Source organism: Paramormyrops kingsleyae, chromosome 2 (assembly GCF_048594095.1).
Source record: "Paramormyrops kingsleyae isolate MSU_618 chromosome 2, PKINGS_0.4, whole genome shotgun sequence".
Taxonomy (NCBI): Eukaryota; Metazoa; Chordata; class Actinopteri; order Osteoglossiformes; family Mormyridae; genus Paramormyrops; species Paramormyrops kingsleyae.
Genome location: NC_132798.1, coordinates 29,763,768 through 29,779,812, shown reverse-complemented (window position 1 = coordinate 29,779,812; position 16,045 = coordinate 29,763,768). Strand labels below are relative to the sequence as shown.

At 42.3% G+C, this 16,045-nt stretch overlaps 29 non-coding genes across 29 annotated transcripts; all 29 read right to left on the bottom strand.

Annotated features, from left to right (window-relative positions):
• Window positions 1-319: 319 nt before the first annotated feature.
• trnaa-ugc (transfer RNA alanine (anticodon UGC)) lies at window positions 320-392 on the bottom strand. Its single transcript has one exon. It is a non-coding gene; the product is annotated as a tRNA-Ala (tRNA).
• Window positions 393-819: 427 nt separating this feature from the next.
• On the bottom strand, window positions 820-892 carry trnaa-agc (transfer RNA alanine (anticodon AGC)). The gene has a single exon. It is a non-coding gene; the product is annotated as a tRNA-Ala (tRNA).
• A 427-nt stretch (window positions 893-1,319) lies between these two features.
• Window positions 1,320-1,392, bottom strand: trnaa-agc (transfer RNA alanine (anticodon AGC)). Its single transcript has one exon. It is a non-coding gene; the product is annotated as a tRNA-Ala (tRNA).
• Window positions 1,393-1,819: 427 nt separating this feature from the next.
• Window positions 1,820-1,892, bottom strand: trnaa-agc (transfer RNA alanine (anticodon AGC)). Its single transcript has one exon. It is a non-coding gene; the product is annotated as a tRNA-Ala (tRNA).
• Window positions 1,893-2,318: 426 nt separating this feature from the next.
• On the bottom strand, window positions 2,319-2,391 carry trnaa-cgc (transfer RNA alanine (anticodon CGC)). The gene has a single exon. It is a non-coding gene; the product is annotated as a tRNA-Ala (tRNA).
• A 423-nt stretch (window positions 2,392-2,814) lies between these two features.
• trnaa-ugc (transfer RNA alanine (anticodon UGC)) lies at window positions 2,815-2,887 on the bottom strand. The gene has a single exon. It is a non-coding gene; the product is annotated as a tRNA-Ala (tRNA).
• Window positions 2,888-3,314: 427 nt separating this feature from the next.
• trnaa-cgc (transfer RNA alanine (anticodon CGC)) lies at window positions 3,315-3,387 on the bottom strand. The gene has a single exon. It is a non-coding gene; the product is annotated as a tRNA-Ala (tRNA).
• Window positions 3,388-3,810: 423 nt separating this feature from the next.
• trnaa-ugc (transfer RNA alanine (anticodon UGC)) lies at window positions 3,811-3,883 on the bottom strand. The gene has a single exon. It is a non-coding gene; the product is annotated as a tRNA-Ala (tRNA).
• A 429-nt stretch (window positions 3,884-4,312) lies between these two features.
• On the bottom strand, window positions 4,313-4,385 carry trnaa-ugc (transfer RNA alanine (anticodon UGC)). The gene has a single exon. It is a non-coding gene; the product is annotated as a tRNA-Ala (tRNA).
• Window positions 4,386-4,812: 427 nt separating this feature from the next.
• On the bottom strand, window positions 4,813-4,885 carry trnaa-agc (transfer RNA alanine (anticodon AGC)). Its single transcript has one exon. It is a non-coding gene; the product is annotated as a tRNA-Ala (tRNA).
• Window positions 4,886-5,312: 427 nt separating this feature from the next.
• trnaa-agc (transfer RNA alanine (anticodon AGC)) lies at window positions 5,313-5,385 on the bottom strand. Its single transcript has one exon. It is a non-coding gene; the product is annotated as a tRNA-Ala (tRNA).
• A 426-nt stretch (window positions 5,386-5,811) lies between these two features.
• trnaa-cgc (transfer RNA alanine (anticodon CGC)) lies at window positions 5,812-5,884 on the bottom strand. Its single transcript has one exon. It is a non-coding gene; the product is annotated as a tRNA-Ala (tRNA).
• A 423-nt stretch (window positions 5,885-6,307) lies between these two features.
• trnaa-ugc (transfer RNA alanine (anticodon UGC)) lies at window positions 6,308-6,380 on the bottom strand. Its single transcript has one exon. It is a non-coding gene; the product is annotated as a tRNA-Ala (tRNA).
• Window positions 6,381-6,807: 427 nt separating this feature from the next.
• On the bottom strand, window positions 6,808-6,880 carry trnaa-cgc (transfer RNA alanine (anticodon CGC)). Its single transcript has one exon. It is a non-coding gene; the product is annotated as a tRNA-Ala (tRNA).
• Window positions 6,881-7,303: 423 nt separating this feature from the next.
• Window positions 7,304-7,376, bottom strand: trnaa-ugc (transfer RNA alanine (anticodon UGC)). The gene has a single exon. It is a non-coding gene; the product is annotated as a tRNA-Ala (tRNA).
• A 429-nt stretch (window positions 7,377-7,805) lies between these two features.
• Window positions 7,806-7,878, bottom strand: trnaa-agc (transfer RNA alanine (anticodon AGC)). Its single transcript has one exon. It is a non-coding gene; the product is annotated as a tRNA-Ala (tRNA).
• A 427-nt stretch (window positions 7,879-8,305) lies between these two features.
• On the bottom strand, window positions 8,306-8,378 carry trnaa-cgc (transfer RNA alanine (anticodon CGC)). Its single transcript has one exon. It is a non-coding gene; the product is annotated as a tRNA-Ala (tRNA).
• A 926-nt stretch (window positions 8,379-9,304) lies between these two features.
• Window positions 9,305-9,377, bottom strand: trnaa-ugc (transfer RNA alanine (anticodon UGC)). The gene has a single exon. It is a non-coding gene; the product is annotated as a tRNA-Ala (tRNA).
• Window positions 9,378-9,804: 427 nt separating this feature from the next.
• Window positions 9,805-9,877, bottom strand: trnaa-agc (transfer RNA alanine (anticodon AGC)). The gene has a single exon. It is a non-coding gene; the product is annotated as a tRNA-Ala (tRNA).
• Window positions 9,878-10,304: 427 nt separating this feature from the next.
• Window positions 10,305-10,377, bottom strand: trnaa-agc (transfer RNA alanine (anticodon AGC)). Its single transcript has one exon. It is a non-coding gene; the product is annotated as a tRNA-Ala (tRNA).
• Window positions 10,378-10,804: 427 nt separating this feature from the next.
• Window positions 10,805-10,877, bottom strand: trnaa-agc (transfer RNA alanine (anticodon AGC)). Its single transcript has one exon. It is a non-coding gene; the product is annotated as a tRNA-Ala (tRNA).
• Window positions 10,878-11,303: 426 nt separating this feature from the next.
• Window positions 11,304-11,376, bottom strand: trnaa-cgc (transfer RNA alanine (anticodon CGC)). The gene has a single exon. It is a non-coding gene; the product is annotated as a tRNA-Ala (tRNA).
• Window positions 11,377-11,799: 423 nt separating this feature from the next.
• trnaa-ugc (transfer RNA alanine (anticodon UGC)) lies at window positions 11,800-11,872 on the bottom strand. Its single transcript has one exon. It is a non-coding gene; the product is annotated as a tRNA-Ala (tRNA).
• Window positions 11,873-12,299: 427 nt separating this feature from the next.
• On the bottom strand, window positions 12,300-12,372 carry trnaa-ugc (transfer RNA alanine (anticodon UGC)). Its single transcript has one exon. It is a non-coding gene; the product is annotated as a tRNA-Ala (tRNA).
• A 427-nt stretch (window positions 12,373-12,799) lies between these two features.
• trnaa-cgc (transfer RNA alanine (anticodon CGC)) lies at window positions 12,800-12,872 on the bottom strand. The gene has a single exon. It is a non-coding gene; the product is annotated as a tRNA-Ala (tRNA).
• A 925-nt stretch (window positions 12,873-13,797) lies between these two features.
• Window positions 13,798-13,870, bottom strand: trnaa-agc (transfer RNA alanine (anticodon AGC)). The gene has a single exon. It is a non-coding gene; the product is annotated as a tRNA-Ala (tRNA).
• A 427-nt stretch (window positions 13,871-14,297) lies between these two features.
• Window positions 14,298-14,370, bottom strand: trnaa-cgc (transfer RNA alanine (anticodon CGC)). The gene has a single exon. It is a non-coding gene; the product is annotated as a tRNA-Ala (tRNA).
• A 426-nt stretch (window positions 14,371-14,796) lies between these two features.
• Window positions 14,797-14,869, bottom strand: trnae-uuc (transfer RNA glutamic acid (anticodon UUC)). Its single transcript has one exon. It is a non-coding gene; the product is annotated as a tRNA-Glu (tRNA).
• Window positions 14,870-15,793: 924 nt separating this feature from the next.
• trnaa-agc (transfer RNA alanine (anticodon AGC)) lies at window positions 15,794-15,866 on the bottom strand. The gene has a single exon. It is a non-coding gene; the product is annotated as a tRNA-Ala (tRNA).
• Window positions 15,867-16,045: the final 179 nt, after the last annotated feature.

The window sequence follows — 16,045 nt, the reverse complement described above, 5'->3', positions numbered from 1 at the left end:
AAATCATGAAGTAAAAGGTTACGGGCATTGACAGGTGAAAATAATGAAAGTGAAGGTGTTGCCAACATTACACCATTCCAAGTCCCTTAGCATTTATTATGTTAAGCCAATGTCCCAGGATATGCCTACTGCTTTATTCTGAATACCTAGTGGTAGCTTTTCTTGGGGGTTTTCCTTGATGGTAGTACCGTTGTGCAAAGCTGAGGGTTGCTGATACCAAGGGAAGTTCTTTAACATGGCTGTGGTGGACAACACCTGCTTGATGGTAGGTGAATTATGTGTTTTCTGGTTAGTTGCCTAGGCCCAGCAGCTAAAAGACTGGAGAATGTGGGTATCGATCCCACTACCTCTCACATGCAAAGCGAGCGCTCTACCATTTGAGCTAATTCCCCCAGGAAAGGTGTTCTTGATATGCAATTATTTGAGTCACTTGTTAATGGCTCTTCAAAATTCCTCCTGTACGGTCTCCAGAGAGCTGGTTCGTAATTCTTTTTATGTTTAAAAATCATCAAGTAAAAGGTTACGAGCATTGACAGATAAAAAAAGCTAATGTGAAGGTGTTGCCAACATTACACCATTCCAAGTTCCTTAGCATTCATTGTTAAGCCAATGTCCCAGGATATGCCTACTGCTTTATTCTGAATACCTAGTGGTAGCTTTTCTTGGGGGTTTTCCTTGATGGTAGTACCGTTGTGCAAAGCTGAGGGTTGCTGATACCAAGGGAAGTTCTTTAACATGGCTGTGGTGGACAACACCTGCTTGATGGTAGGTGAATTATGTGTTTTCTGGTTAGTTGCCTAGGCCCAGCAGCTAAAAGACTGGAGAATGTGGGTATCGATCCCACTACCTCTCACATGCTAAGCGAGCGCTCTACCACTTGAGCTAATTCCCCCAGGAAAGATATTCTTGATATGCAATTATTTGAGTCACTTGTTAATGGCTCTTCAAAATTCCTCCTGTACGGTCTCCAGAGAGCTGGTTCGTAATTCTTTTTATGTTTAAAAATCATCAAGTAAAAGGTTACGAGCATTGACAGATAAAAAAAGCTAATGTGAAGGTGTTGCCAACATTACACCATTCCAAGTTCCTTAGCATTCATTGTTAAGCCAATGTCCCAGGATATGCCTACTGCTTTATTCTGAATACCTAGTGGTTGCTTTTCTTGGGGGTTTTCCTTGATGGTTGTACCGTTGTGCAAAGCTGAGGGATGCTGATACCAAGGGCAGTTCTTTAATGTGGCTGTGGTGGACAACACCTCCTTCATGGTAGGTGAATTATGTGTTTTCTGGTTAGTTGCCTAGGCCCAGCAGCTAATAGACTGGAGAATGTGGGTATCGATCCCACTACCTCTCACATGCTAAGCGAGCGCTCTACCACTTGAGCTAATTCCCCCAGGAAAGGTGTTCTTGATATGCAATTATTTCAGTCACTTGTTAATGGCTCTTCAAAATTCCTCCTGTACGGTCTCCAGAGAGCTGGTTCGTAATTCTTTTTATGTTTAAAAATCATCAAGTAAAAGGTTACGAGCATTGACAGATAAAAAAAGCTAATGTGAAGGTGTTGCCAACATTACACCATTCCAAGTTCCTTAGCATTCATTGTTAAGCCAATGTCCCAGGATATGCCTACTGCTTTATTCTGAATACCTAGTGGTTGCTTTTCTTGGGGGTTTTCCTTGATGGTTGTACCGTTGTGCAAAGCTGAGGGTTGCTGATACCAAGGGCAGTTCTTTAACGTGGCTGTGGTGGACAACACCTCCTTCATGGTAGGTGAATTATGTGTTTTCTGGTTAGTTGCCTAGGCCCAGGAGCTAATAGACTGGAGAATGTGGGTATCGATCCCACTACCTCTCACATGCTAAGCGAGCGCTCTACCACTTGAGCTAATTCCCCCAGGAAAGGTGTTCTTGATATGCAATTATTTCAGTCACTTGTTAATGGCTCTTCAAAATTCCTTCTGTGCGGTTGCCAGAGGCTGGTTCGTAATTCATTTTATGTTTAAAAATCATCAAGTAAAAGGTTACGAGCATTGACAGATAAAAAAAGCTAATGTGAAGGTGTTGCCAACATTACACCATTCCAAGTTCCTTAGCATTCATTGTTAAGCCAATGTCCCAGGATATGCCTACTGCTTTATTCTGAATACCTAGTGGTTGCTTTTCTTGGGGGTTTTCCTTGATGGTTGTACCGTTGTGCAAAGCTGAGGGTTGCTGATACCAAGGGCAGTTCTTTAACGTGGCTGTGGTGGACAACACCTCCTTCATGGTAGGTGAATTATGTGTTTTCTGGTTAGTTGCCTTGACCCAGCAGCTAAAAGACTGGAGAATGTGGGTATCGATCCCACTACCTCTCACATGCGAAGCGAGCGCTCTACCACTTGAGCTAATTCCCCTGTCAAGGTGTTCTTGATATGCAATTATTTGAGTCACTTGTTAATGGCTCTTCAAATTTCCTCCTGTACGGTTGCCAGAGAGCTGGTTTGTAATTCTTTTTATATTTAAAAAAGATCAAGTAAATGGTTACGAGCATTGACAAATACATAAATGAAGGTGTTAACAAAGCACTACACCATTCCAAGTTCCTTTGCATTTATTATGTTAAGCCAATGTCCCAGGATATACCTACTGCTTTATTCTGAATACCTAGTGGTCGCTTTTCTTGGGGGTTTTCCTTGATGGTAGTACCGTTGTGCAAAACTGAGGGTTGCTGATACCAAGGGAAGTTCTTTAACATGGCTGTGGTGGACAACACCTGCTTGATGGTAGGTGAATTATGTGTTTTCTGGTTAGTTGCCTAGGCCCAGCAGCTAAAAGACTGGAGAATGTGGGTATTGATCCCACTACCTCTCACATGCAAAGCGAGCGCTCTACCATTTGAGCTAATTCCCCCAGGAAAGGTGTTCTTGATATGCAATTATTTGAGTCACTTGTTAATGGCTCTTCAAAATTCCTCCTGTACGGTCTCCAGAGAGCTGGTTCGTAATTCTTTTTATGTTTAAAAATCATCAAGTAAAAGGTTACGAGCATTGACAGATAAAAAAAGCTAATGTGAAGGTGTTGCCAACATTACACCATTCCAAGTTCCTTAGCATTCATTGTTAAGCCAATGTCCCAGGATATGCCTACTGCTTTATTCTGAATACCTAGTGGTTGCTTTTCTTGGGGGTTTTCCTTGATGGTTGTACCGTTGTGCAAAGCTGAGGGTTGCTGATACCAAGGGCAGTTCTTTAACGTGGCTGTGGTGGACAACACCTCCTTCATGGTAGGTGAATTATGTGTTTTCTGGTTAGTTGCCTTGACCCAGCAGCTAAAAGACTGGAGAATGTGGGTATCGATCCCACTACCTCTCACATGCGAAGCGAGCGCTCTACCACTTGAGCTAATTCCCCTGTCAAGGTGTTCTTGATATGCAATTATTTGAGTCACTTGTTAATGGCTCTTCAAATTTCCTCCTGTACGGTTGCCAGAGAGCTGGTTTGTAATTCTTTTTATATTTAAAAAAGATCAAGTAAATGGTTACGAGCATTGACAAATACATAAATGAAGGTGTTAACAAAGCACTACACCATTCCAAGTTCCTTTGCATTTATTATGTTAAGCCAATGTCCCAGGATATACCTACTGCTTTATTCTGAATACCTAGTGGTCGCTTTTCTTGGGGGTTTTCCTTGATGGTAGTACCGTTGTGCAAAGCTGAGGGTTGCTGATACCAAGGGAAGTTCTTTAACATGGCTGTGGTGGACAACACCTGCTTGATGGTAGGTGAATTATGTGTTTTCTGGTTAGTTGCCTAGGCCCAGCAGCTAAAAGACTGGAGAATGTGGGTATCGATCCCACTACCTCTTACATGCAAAGCAAGCGCTCTACCACTTGAGCTAATTCCCCCAGGAAAGGTACTTTTGATATGCAATTATTTGAGTCACTTGTTAATGGCTCTTCAAAATTCCTCCAGTACGGTCGCCAGAGAGCTGGTTCGTAATTCTTTTTATGTTTTAAAATCATGAAGTAAAAGGTTACGGGCATTGACAGGTGAAAATAATGAAAGTGAAGGTGTTGCCAACATTACACCATTCCAAGTCCCTTAGCATTTATTATGTTAAGCCAATGTCCCAGGATATGCCTACTGCTTTATTCTGAATACCTAGTGGTAGCTTTTCTTGGGGGTTTTCCTTGATGGTAGTACCGTTGTGCAAAGCTGAGGGTTGCTGATACCAAGGGAAGTTCTTTAACATGGCTGTGGTGGACAACACCTGCTTGATGGTAGGTGAATTATGTGTTTTCTGGTTAGTTGCCTAGGCCCAGCAGCTAAAAGACTGGAGAATGTGGGTATCGATCCCACTACCTCTCACATGCAAAGCGAGCGCTCTACCATTTGAGCTAATTCCCCCAGGAAAGGTGTTCTTGATATGCAATTATTTGAGTCACTTGTTAATGGCTCTTCAAAATTCCTCCTGTACGGTCTCCAGAGAGCTGGTTCGTAATTCTTTTTATGTTTAAAAATCATCAAGTAAAAGGTTACGAGCATTGACAGATAAAAAAAGCTAATGTGAAGGTGTTGCCAACATTACACCATTCCAAGTTCCTTAGCATTCATTGTTAAGCCAATGTCCCAGGATATGCCTACTGCTTTATTCTGAATACCTAGTGGTAGCTTTTCTTGGGGGTTTTCCTTGATGGTAGTACCGTTGTGCAAAGCTGAGGGTTGCTGATACCAAGGGAAGTTCTTTAACATGGCTGTGGTGGACAACACCTGCTTGATGGTAGGTGAATTATGTGTTTTCTGGTTAGTTGCCTAGGCCCAGCAGCTAAAAGACTGGAGAATGTGGGTATCGATCCCACTACCTCTCACATGCTAAGCGAGCGCTCTACCACTTGAGCTAATTCCCCCAGGAAAGATATTCTTGATATGCAATTATTTGAGTCACTTGTTAATGGCTCTTCAAAATTCCTCCTGTACGGTCTCCAGAGAGCTGGTTCGTAATTCTTTTTATGTTTAAAAATCATCAAGTAAAAGGTTACGAGCATTGACAGATAAAAAAAGCTAATGTGAAGGTGTTGCCAACATTACACCATTCCAAGTTCCTTAGCATTCATTGTTAAGCCAATGTCCCAGGATATGCCTACTGCTTTATTCTGAATACCTAGTGGTTGCTTTTCTTGGGGGTTTTCCTTGATGGTTGTACCGTTGTGCAAAGCTGAGGGATGCTGATACCAAGGGCAGTTCTTTAATGTGGCTGTGGTGGACAACACCTCCTTCATGGTAGGTGAATTATGTGTTTTCTGGTTAGTTGCCTAGGCCCAGCAGCTAATAGACTGGAGAATGTGGGTATCGATCCCACTACCTCTCACATGCTAAGCGAGCGCTCTACCACTTGAGCTAATTCCCCCAGGAAAGGTGTTCTTGATATGCAATTATTTCAGTCACTTGTTAATGGCTCTTCAAAATTCCTTCTGTGCGGTTGCCAGAGGCTGGTTCGTAATTCATTTTATGTTTAAAAATCATCAAGTAAAAGGTTACGAGCATTGACAGATAAAAAAAGCTAATGTGAAGGTGTTGCCAACATTACACCATTCCAAGTTCCTTAGCATTCATTGTTAAGCCAATGTCCCAGGATATGCCTACTGCTTTATTCTGAATACCTAGTGGTTGCTTTTCTTGGGGGTTTTCCTTGATGGTTGTACCGTTGTGCAAAGCTGAGGGTTGCTGATACCAAGGGCAGTTCTTTAACGTGGCTGTGGTGGACAACACCTCCTTCATGGTAGGTGAATTATGTGTTTTCTGGTTAGTTGCCTTGACCCAGCAGCTAAAAGACTGGAGAATGTGGGTATCGATCCCACTACCTCTCACATGCGAAGCGAGCGCTCTACCACTTGAGCTAATTCCCCTGTCAAGGTGTTCTTGATATGCAATTATTTGAGTCACTTGTTAATGGCTCTTCAAATTTCCTCCTGTACGGTTGCCAGAGAGCTGGTTTGTAATTCTTTTTATATTTAAAAAAGATCAAGTAAATGGTTACGAGCATTGACAAATACATAAATGAAGGTGTTAACAAAGCACTACACCATTCCAAGTTCCTTTGCATTTATTATGTTAAGCCAATGTCCCAGGATATACCTACTGCTTTATTCTGAATACCTAGTGGTCGCTTTTCTTGGGGGTTTTCCTTGATGGTAGTACCGTTGTGCAAAACTGAGGGTTGCTGATACCAAGGGAAGTTCTTTAACATGGCTGTGGTGGACAACACCTGCTTGATGGTAGGTGAATTATGTGTTTTCTGGTTAGTTGCCTAGGCCCAGCAGCTAAAAGACTGGAGAATGTGGGTATTGATCCCACTACCTCTCACATGCAAAGCGAGCGCTCTACCATTTGAGCTAATTCCCCCAGGAAAGGTGTTCTTGATATGCAATTATTTGAGTCACTTGTTAATGGCTCTTCAAAATTCCTCCTGTACGGTCTCCAGAGAGCTGGTTCGTAATTCTTTTTATGTTTAAAAATCATCAAGTAAAAGGTTACGAGCATTGACAGATAAAAAAAGCTAATGTGAAGGTGTTGCCAACATTACACCATTCCAAGTTCCTTAGCATTCATTGTTAAGCCAATGTCCCAGGATATGCCTACTGCTTTATTCTGAATACCTAGTGGTTGCTTTTCTTGGGGGTTTTCCTTGATGGTTGTACCGTTGTGCAAAGCTGAGGGTTGCTGATACCAAGGGCAGTTCTTTAACGTGGCTGTGGTGGACAACACCTCCTTCATGGTAGGTGAATTATGTGTTTTCTGGTTAGTTGCCTTGACCCAGCAGCTAAAAGACTGGAGAATGTGGGTATCGATCCCACTACCTCTCACATGCGAAGCGAGCGCTCTACCACTTGAGCTAATTCCCCTGTCAAGGTGTTCTTGATATGCAATTATTTGAGTCACTTGTTAATGGCTCTTCAAATTTCCTCCTGTACGGTTGCCAGAGAGCTGGTTTGTAATTCTTTTTATATTTAAAAAAGATCAAGTAAATGGTTACGAGCATTGACAAATACATAAATGAAGGTGTTAACAAAGCACTACACCATTCCAAGTTCCTTTGCATTTATTATGTTAAGCCAATGTCCCAGGATATACCTACTGCTTTATTCTGAATACCTAGTGGTCGCTTTTCTTGGGGGTTTTCCTTGATGGTAGTACCGTTGTGCAAAGCTGAGGGTTGCTGATACCAAGGGAAGTTCTTTAACATGGCTGTGGTGGACAACACCTGCTTGATGGTAGGTGAATTATGTGTTTTCTGGTTAGTTGCCTAGGCCCAGCAGCTAAAAGACTGGAGAATGTGGGTATCGATCCCACTACCTCTTACATGCAAAGCAAGCGCTCTACCACTTGAGCTAATTCCCCCAGGAAAGGTACTTTTGATATGCAATTATTTGAGTCACTTGTTAATGGCTCTTCAAAATTCCTCCAGTACGGTCGCCAGAGAGCTGGTTCGTAATTCTTTTTATGTTTTAAAATCATGAAGTAAAAGGTTACGGGCATTGACAGGTGAAAATAATGAAAGTGAAGGTGTTGCCAACATTACACCATTCCAAGTCCCTTAGCATTTATTATGTTAAGCCAATGTCCCAGGATATGCCTACTGCTTTATTCTGAATACCTAGTGGTAGCTTTTCTTGGGGGTTTTCCTTGATGGTAGTACCGTTGTGCAAAGCTGAGGGTTGCTGATACCAAGGGAAGTTCTTTAACATGGCTGTGGTGGACAACACCTGCTTGATGGTAGGTGAATTATGTGTTTTCTGGTTAGTTGCCTAGGCCCAGCAGCTAAAAGACTGGAGAATGTGGGTATCGATCCCACTACCTCTCACATGCTAAGCGAGCGCTCTACCACTTGAGCTAATTCCCCCAGGAAAGATATTCTTGATATGCAATTATTTGAGTCACTTGTTAATGGCTCTTCAAAATTCCTCCTGTACGGTCTCCAGAGAGCTGGTTCGTAATTCTTTTTATGTTTAAAAATCATCAAGTAAAAGGTTACGAGCATTGACAGATAAAAGAAGCTAATGTGAAGGTGTTGCCAACATTACACCATTCCAAGTTCCTTAGCATTCATTGTTAAGCCAATGTCCCAGGATATGCCTACTGCTTTATTCTGAATACCTAGTGGTTGCTTTTCTTGGGGGTTTTCCTTGATGGCTGTACCGTTGTGCAAAGCTGAGGGTTGCTGATACCAAGGGCAGTTCTTTAACGTGGCTGTGGTGGACAACACCTCCTTCATGGTAGGTGAATTATGTGTTTTCTGGTTAGTTGCCTTGACCCAGCAGCTAAAAGACTGGAGAATGTGGGTATCGATCCCACTACCTCTCACATGCGAAGCGAGCGCTCTACCACTTGAGCTAATTCCCCTGTCAAGATATTCTTGATATGCAATTATTTGAGTCACTTGTTAATGGCTCTTCAAAATTCCTCCTGTACGGTCTCCAGAGAGCTGGTTCGTAATTCTTTTTATGTTTAAAAATCATCAAGTAAAAGGTTACGAGCATTGACAGATAAAAAAAGCTAATGTGAAGGTGTTGCCAACATTACACCATTCCAAGTTCCTTAGCATTCATTGTTAAGCCAATGTCCCAGGATATGCCTACTGCTTTATTCTGAATACCTAGTGGTTGCTTTTCTTGGGGGTTTTCCTTGATGGTTGTACCGTTGTGCAAAGCTGAGGGATGCTGATACCAAGGGCAGTTCTTTAACGTCGCTGTGGTGGACAACACCTCCTTCATGGTAGGTGAATTATGTGTTTTCTGGTTAGTTGCCTTGACCCAGCAGCTAAAAGACTGGAGAATGTGGGTATTGATCCCACTACCTCCTACATGCTAAGCGAGCGCTCTACCACTTGAGCTAATTCCCCCAGGAAAGATATTCTTGATATGCAATTATTTGAGTCACTTGTTAATGGCTCTTCAAAATTCCTCCTGTACGGTCTCCAGAGAGCTGGTTCGTAATTCTTTTTATGTTTAAAAATCATCAAGTAAAAGGTTACGAGCATTGACAGATAAAAAAAGCTAATGTGAAGGTGTTGCCAACATTACACCATTCCAAGTTCCTTAGCATTCATTGTTAAGCCAATGTCCCAGGATATGCCTACTGCTTTATTCTGAATACCTAGTGGTCGCTTTTCTTGGGGGTTTTCTTTGATGGTAGTACCGTTGTGCAAAGCTGAGGGTTGCTGATACCAAGGGAAGTTCTTTAACATGGCTGTGGTGGACAACACCTGCTTGATGGTAGGTGAATTATGTGTTTTCTGGTTAGTTGCCTAGGCCCAGCAGCTAAAAGACTGGAGAATGTGGGTATCGATCCCACTACCTCTCACATGCAAAGCGAGCGCTCTACCATTTGAGCTAATTCCCCCAGGAAAGGTGTTCTTGATATGCAATTATTTGAGTCACTTGTTAATGGCTCTTCAAAATTCCTCCTGTACGGTCTCCAGAGAGCTGGTTCGTAATTCTTTTTATGTTTAAAAATCATCAAGTAAAAGGTTACGAGCATTGACAGATAAAAAAAGCTAATGTGAAGGTGTTGCCAACATTACACCATTCCAAGTTCCTTAGCATTCATTGTTAAGCCAATGTCCCAGGATATGCCTACTGCTTTATTCTGAATACCTAGTGGTAGCTTTTCTTGGGGGTTTTCCTTGATGGTAGTACCGTTGTGCAAAGCTGAGGGTTGCTGATACCAAGGGAAGTTCTTTAACATGGCTGTGGTGGACAACACCTGCTTGATGGTAGGTGAATTATGTGTTTTCTGGTTAGTTGCCTAGGCCCAGCAGCTAAAAGACTGGAGAATGTGGGTATCGATCCCACTACCTCTCACATGCTAAGCGAGCGCTCTACCACTTGAGCTAATTCCCCCAGGAAAGATATTCTTGATATGCAATTATTTGAGTCACTTGTTAATGGCTCTTCAAAATTCCTCCTGTACGGTCTCCAGAGAGCTGGTTCGTAATTCTTTTTATGTTTAAAAATCATCAAGTAAAAGGTTACGAGCATTGACAGATAAAAAAAGCTAATGTGAAGGTGTTGCCAACATTACACCATTCCAAGTTCCTTAGCATTCATTGTTAAGCCAATGTCCCAGGATATGCCTACTGCTTTATTCTGAATACCTAGTGGTTGCTTTTCTTGGGGGTTTTCCTTGATGGTTGTACCGTTGTGCAAAGCTGAGGGATGCTGATACCAAGGGCAGTTCTTTAATGTGGCTGTGGTGGACAACACCTCCTTCATGGTAGGTGAATTATGTGTTTTCTGGTTAGTTGCCTAGGCCCAGCAGCTAATAGACTGGAGAATGTGGGTATCGATCCCACTACCTCTCACATGCTAAGCGAGCGCTCTACCACTTGAGCTAATTCCCCCAGGAAAGGTGTTCTTGATATGCAATTATTTCAGTCACTTGTTAATGGCTCTTCAAAATTCCTCCTGTACGGTCTCCAGAGAGCTGGTTCGTAATTCTTTTTATGTTTAAAAATCATCAAGTAAAAGGTTACGAGCATTGACAGATAAAAAAAGCTAATGTGAAGGTGTTGCCAACATTACACCATTCCAAGTTCCTTAGCATTCATTGTTAAGCCAATGTCCCAGGATATGCCTACTGCTTTATTCTGAATACCTAGTGGTTGCTTTTCTTGGGGGTTTTCCTTGATGGTTGTACCGTTGTGCAAAGCTGAGGGTTGCTGATACCAAGGGCAGTTCTTTAACGTGGCTGTGGTGGACAACACCTCCTTCATGGTAGGTGAATTATGTGTTTTCTGGTTAGTTGCCTAGGCCCAGCAGCTAATAGACTGGAGAATGTGGGTATCGATCCCACTACCTCTCACATGCTAAGCGAGCGCTCTACCACTTGAGCTAATTCCCCCAGGAAAGGTGTTCTTGATATGCAATTATTTCAGTCACTTGTTAATGGCTCTTCAAAATTCCTTCTGTGCGGTTGCCAGAGGCTGGTTCGTAATTCATTTTATGTTTAAAAATCATCAAGTAAAAGGTTACGAGCATTGACAGATAAAAAAAGCTAATGTGAAGGTGTTGCCAACATTACACCATTCCAAGTTCCTTAGCATTCATTGTTAAGCCAATGTCCCAGGATATGCCTACTGCTTTATTCTGAATACCTAGTGGTTGCTTTTCTTGGGGGTTTTCCTTGATGGTTGTACCGTTGTGCAAAGCTGAGGGTTGCTGATACCAAGGGCAGTTCTTTAACGTGGCTGTGGTGGACAACACCTCCTTCATGGTAGGTGAATTATGTGTTTTCTGGTTAGTTGCCTTGACCCAGCAGCTAAAAGACTGGAGAATGTGGGTATCGATCCCACTACCTCTCACATGCGAAGCGAGCGCTCTACCACTTGAGCTAATTCCCCTGTCAAGGTGTTCTTGATATGCAATTATTTGAGTCACTTGTTAATGGCTCTTCAAATTTCCTCCTGTACGGTTGCCAGAGAGCTGGTTTGTAATTCTTTTTATATTTAAAAAAGATCAAGTAAATGGTTACGAGCATTGACAAATACATAAATGAAGGTGTTAACAAAGCACTACACCATTCCAAGTTCCTTTGCATTTATTATGTTAAGCCAATGTCCCTGGATATACCTACTGCTTTATTCTGAATACCTAGTGGTCGCTTTTCTTGGGGGTTTTCCTTGATGGTAGTACCGTTGTGCAAAACTGAGGGTTGCTGATACCAAGGGAAGTTCTTTAACATGGCTGTGGTGGACAACACCTGCTTGATGGTAGGTGAATTATGTGTTTTCTGGTTAGTTGCCTAGGCCCAGCAGCTAAAAGACTGGAGAATGTGGGTATCGATCCCACTACCTCTCACATGCAAAGCGAGCGCTCTACCATTTGAGCTAATTCCCCCAGGAAAGGTGTTCTTGATATGCAATTATTTGAGTCACTTGTTAATGGCTCTTCAAAATTCCTCCTGTACGGTCTCCAGAGAGCTGGTTCGTAATTCTTTTTATGTTTAAAAATCATCAAGTAAAAGGTTACGAGCATTGACAGATAAAAAAAGCTAATGTGAAGGTGTTGCCAACATTACACCATTCCAAGTTCCTTAGCATTCATTGTTAAGCCAATGTCCCAGGATATGCCTACTGCTTTATTCTGAATACCTAGTGGTCGCTTTTCTTGGGGGTTTTCCTTGATGGTAGTACCGTTGTGCAAAGCTGAGGGTTGCTGATACCAAGGGAAGTTCTTTAACATGGCTGTGGTGGACAACACCTGCTTGATGGTAGGTGAATTATGTGTTTTCTGGTTAGTTGCCTAGGCCCAGCAGCTAAAAGACTGGAGAATGTGGGTATCGATCCCACTACCTCTCACATGCAAAGCGAGCGCTCTACCATTTGAGCTAATTCCCCCAGGAAAGGTGTTCTTGATATGCAATTATTTGAGTCACTTGTTAATGGCTCTTCAAAATTCCTCCTGTACGGTCTCCAGAGAGCTGGTTCGTAATTCTTTTTATGTTTAAAAATCATCAAGTAAAAGGTTACGAGCATTGACAGATAAAAAAAGCTAATGTGAAGGTGTTGCCAACATTACACCATTCCAAGTTCCTTAGCATTCATTGTTAAGCCAATGTCCCAGGATATGCCTACTGCTTTATTCTGAATACCTAGTGGTTGCTTTTCTTGGGGGTTTTCCTTGATGGTTGTACCGTTGTGCAAAGCTGAGGGTTGCTGATACCAAGGGCAGTTCTTTAACGTGGCTGTGGTGGACAACACCTCCTTCATGGTAGGTGAATTATGTGTTTTCTGGTTAGTTGCCTTGACCCAGCAGCTAAAAGACTGGAGAATGTGGGTATCGATCCCACTACCTCTCACATGCGAAGCGAGCGCTCTACCACTTGAGCTAATTCCCCTGTCAAGGTGTTCTTGATATGCAATTATTTGAGTCACTTGTTAATGGCTCTTCAAATTTCCTCCTGTACGGTTGCCAGAGAGCTGGTTTGTAATTCTTTTTATATTTAAAAAAGATCAAGTAAATGGTTACGAGCATTGACAAATACATAAATGAAGGTGTTAACAAAGCACTACACCATTCCAAGTTCCTTTGCATTTATTATGTTAAGCCAATGTCCCAGGATATACCTACTGCTTTATTCTGAATACCTAGTGGTCGCTTTTCTTGGGGGTTTTCCTTGATGGTAGTACCGTTGTGCAAAGCTGAGGGTTGCTGATACCAAGGGAAGTTCTTTAACATGGCTGTGGTGGACAACACCTGCTTGATGGTAGGTGAATTATGTGTTTTCTGGTTAGTTGCCTAGGCCCAGCAGCTAAAAGACTGGAGAATGTGGGTATCGATCCCACTACCTCTCACATGCAAAGCAAGCGCTCTACCACTTGAGCTAATTCCCCCAGGAAAGGTACTTTTGATATGCAATTATTTGAGTCACTTGTTAATGGCTCTTCAAAATTCCTCCAGTACGGTCGCCAGAGAGCTGGTTCGTAATTCTTTTTATGTTTTAAAATCATGAAGTAAAAGGTTACGGGCATTGACAGGTGAAAATAATGAAAGTGAAGGTGTTGCCAACATTACACCATTCCAAGTCCCTTAGCATTTATTATGTTAAGCCAATGTCCCAGGATATGCCTACTGCTTTATTCTGAATACCTAGTGGTAGCTTTTCTTGGGGGTTTTCCTTGATGGTAGTACCGTTGTGCAAAGCTGAGGGTTGCTGATACCAAGGGAAGTTCTTTAACATGGCTGTGGTGGACAACACCTGCTTGATGGTAGGTGAATTATGTGTTTTCTGGTTAGTTGCCTAGGCCCAGCAGCTAAAAGACTGGAGAATGTGGGTATCGATCCCACTACCTCTCACATGCTAAGCGAGCGCTCTACCACTTGAGCTAATTCCCCCAGGAAAGATATTCTTGATATGCAATTATTTGAGTCACTTGTTAATGGCTCTTCAAAATTCCTCCTGTACGGTCTCCAGAGAGCTGGTTCGTAATTCTTTTTATGTTTAAAAATCATCAAGTAAAAGGTTACGAGCATTGACAGATAAAAGAAGCTAATGTGAAGGTGTTGCCAACATTACACCATTCCAAGTTCCTTAGCATTCATTGTTAAGCCAATGTCCCAGGATATGCCTACTGCTTTATTCTGAATACCTAGTGGTTGCTTTTCTTGGGGGTTTTCCTTGATGGTTGTACCGTTGTGCAAAGCTGAGGGTTGCTGATACCAAGGGCAGTTCTTTAACGTGGCTGTGGTGGACAACACCTCCTTCATGGTAGGTGAATTATGTGTTTTCTGGTTAGTTGCCTTGACCCAGCAGCTAAAAGACTGGAGAATGTGGGTATCGATCCCACTACCTCTCACATGCGAAGCGAGCGCTCTACCACTTGAGCTAATTCCCCTGTCAAGATATTCTTGATATGCAATTATTTGAGTCACTTGTTAATGGCTCTTCAAAATTCCTCCTGTACGGTCTCCAGAGAGCTGGTTCGTAATTCTTTTTATGTTTAAAAATCATCAAGTAAAAGGTTACGAGCATTGACAGATAAAAAAAGCTAATGTGAAGGTGTTGCCAACATTACACCATTCCAAGTTCCTTAGCATTCATTGTTAAGCCAATGTCCCAGGATATGCCTACTGCTTTATTCTGAATACCTAGTGGTCGCTTTTCTTGGGGGTTTTCCTTGATGGTAGTACCGTTGTGCAAAGCTGAGGGTTGCTGATACCAAGGGAAGTTCTTTAACATGGCTGTGGTGGACAACACCTGCTTGATGGTAGGTGAATTATGTGTTTTCTGGTTAGTTGCCTAGGCCCAGCAGCTAAAAGACTGGAGAATGTGGGTATCGATCCCACTACCTCTCACATGAAAAGCGAGCGCTCTACCATTTGAGCTAATTCCCCCAGGAAAGGTGTTCTTGATATGCAATTATTTGAGTCACTTGTTAATGGCTCTTCAAAATTCCTCCTGTACGGTCTCCAGAGAGCTGGTTCGTAATTCTTTTTATGTTTAAAAATCATCAAGTAAAAGGTTACGAGCATTGACAGATAAAAAAAGCTAATGTGAAGGTGTTGCCAACATTACACCATTCCAAGTTCCTTAGCATTCATTGTTAAGCCAATGTCCCAGGATTTGCCTACTGCTTTATTCTGAATACCTAGTGGTTGCTTTTCTTGGGGGTTTTCCTTGATGGTTGTACCGTTGTGCAAAGCTGAGGGTTGCTGATACCAAGGGCAGTTCTTTAACGTGGCTGTGGTGGACAACACCTCCTTCATGGTAGGTGAATTATGTGTTTTCTGGTTAGTTGCCTTGACCCAGCAGCTAAAAGACTGGAGAATGTGGGTATCGATCCTACTACCTCTCACATGCTAAGCGAGCGCTCTACCACTTGAGCTAATTCCCCCTGTCAAGGTGTTCTTGATATGCAATTATTTGAGTCACTTGTTAATGGCTCTTCAAATTTCCTCCTGTATGGTTGCCAGAGAGCTGGTTTGTAATTCTTTTTATATTTAAAAAACATCAAGTAAAAGGTTACGAGCATTGACAAATACATAAATGAAGGTGTTAACAAAACACTAGACCATTCCAAGTTCCTTTGCATTTATTATGTTAAGCCAATGTCCCAGGATATGCCTACTGCTTTATTCTGAATACCTAGTGGTCGCTTTTCTTGGGGGTTTTCCTTGATGGTAGTACCGTTGTGCAAAGCTGAGGGTTGCTGATACCAAGGGAAGTTCTTTAACATGGCTGTGGTGGACAACACCTGCTTGATGGTAGGTGAATTATGTGTTTTCTGGTTAGTTGCCTAGGCCCAGCAGCTAAAAGACTGGAGAATGTGGGTATCGATCCCACTACCTCTCACATGCTAAGCGAGCGCTCTACCACTTGAGCTAATTCCCCCTGTCAAGGTGTTCTTGATATGCAATTATTTGAGTCACTTGTTAATGGCTCTTCAAATTTCCTCCTGTACGGTTGCCAGAGAGCTGGTTTGTAATTCTTTTTATGTTTAAAAATCATCAAGTAAAAGGTTACGAGCATTGACAGATAAAAAAAGCTAATGTGAAGGTGTTGCCAACATT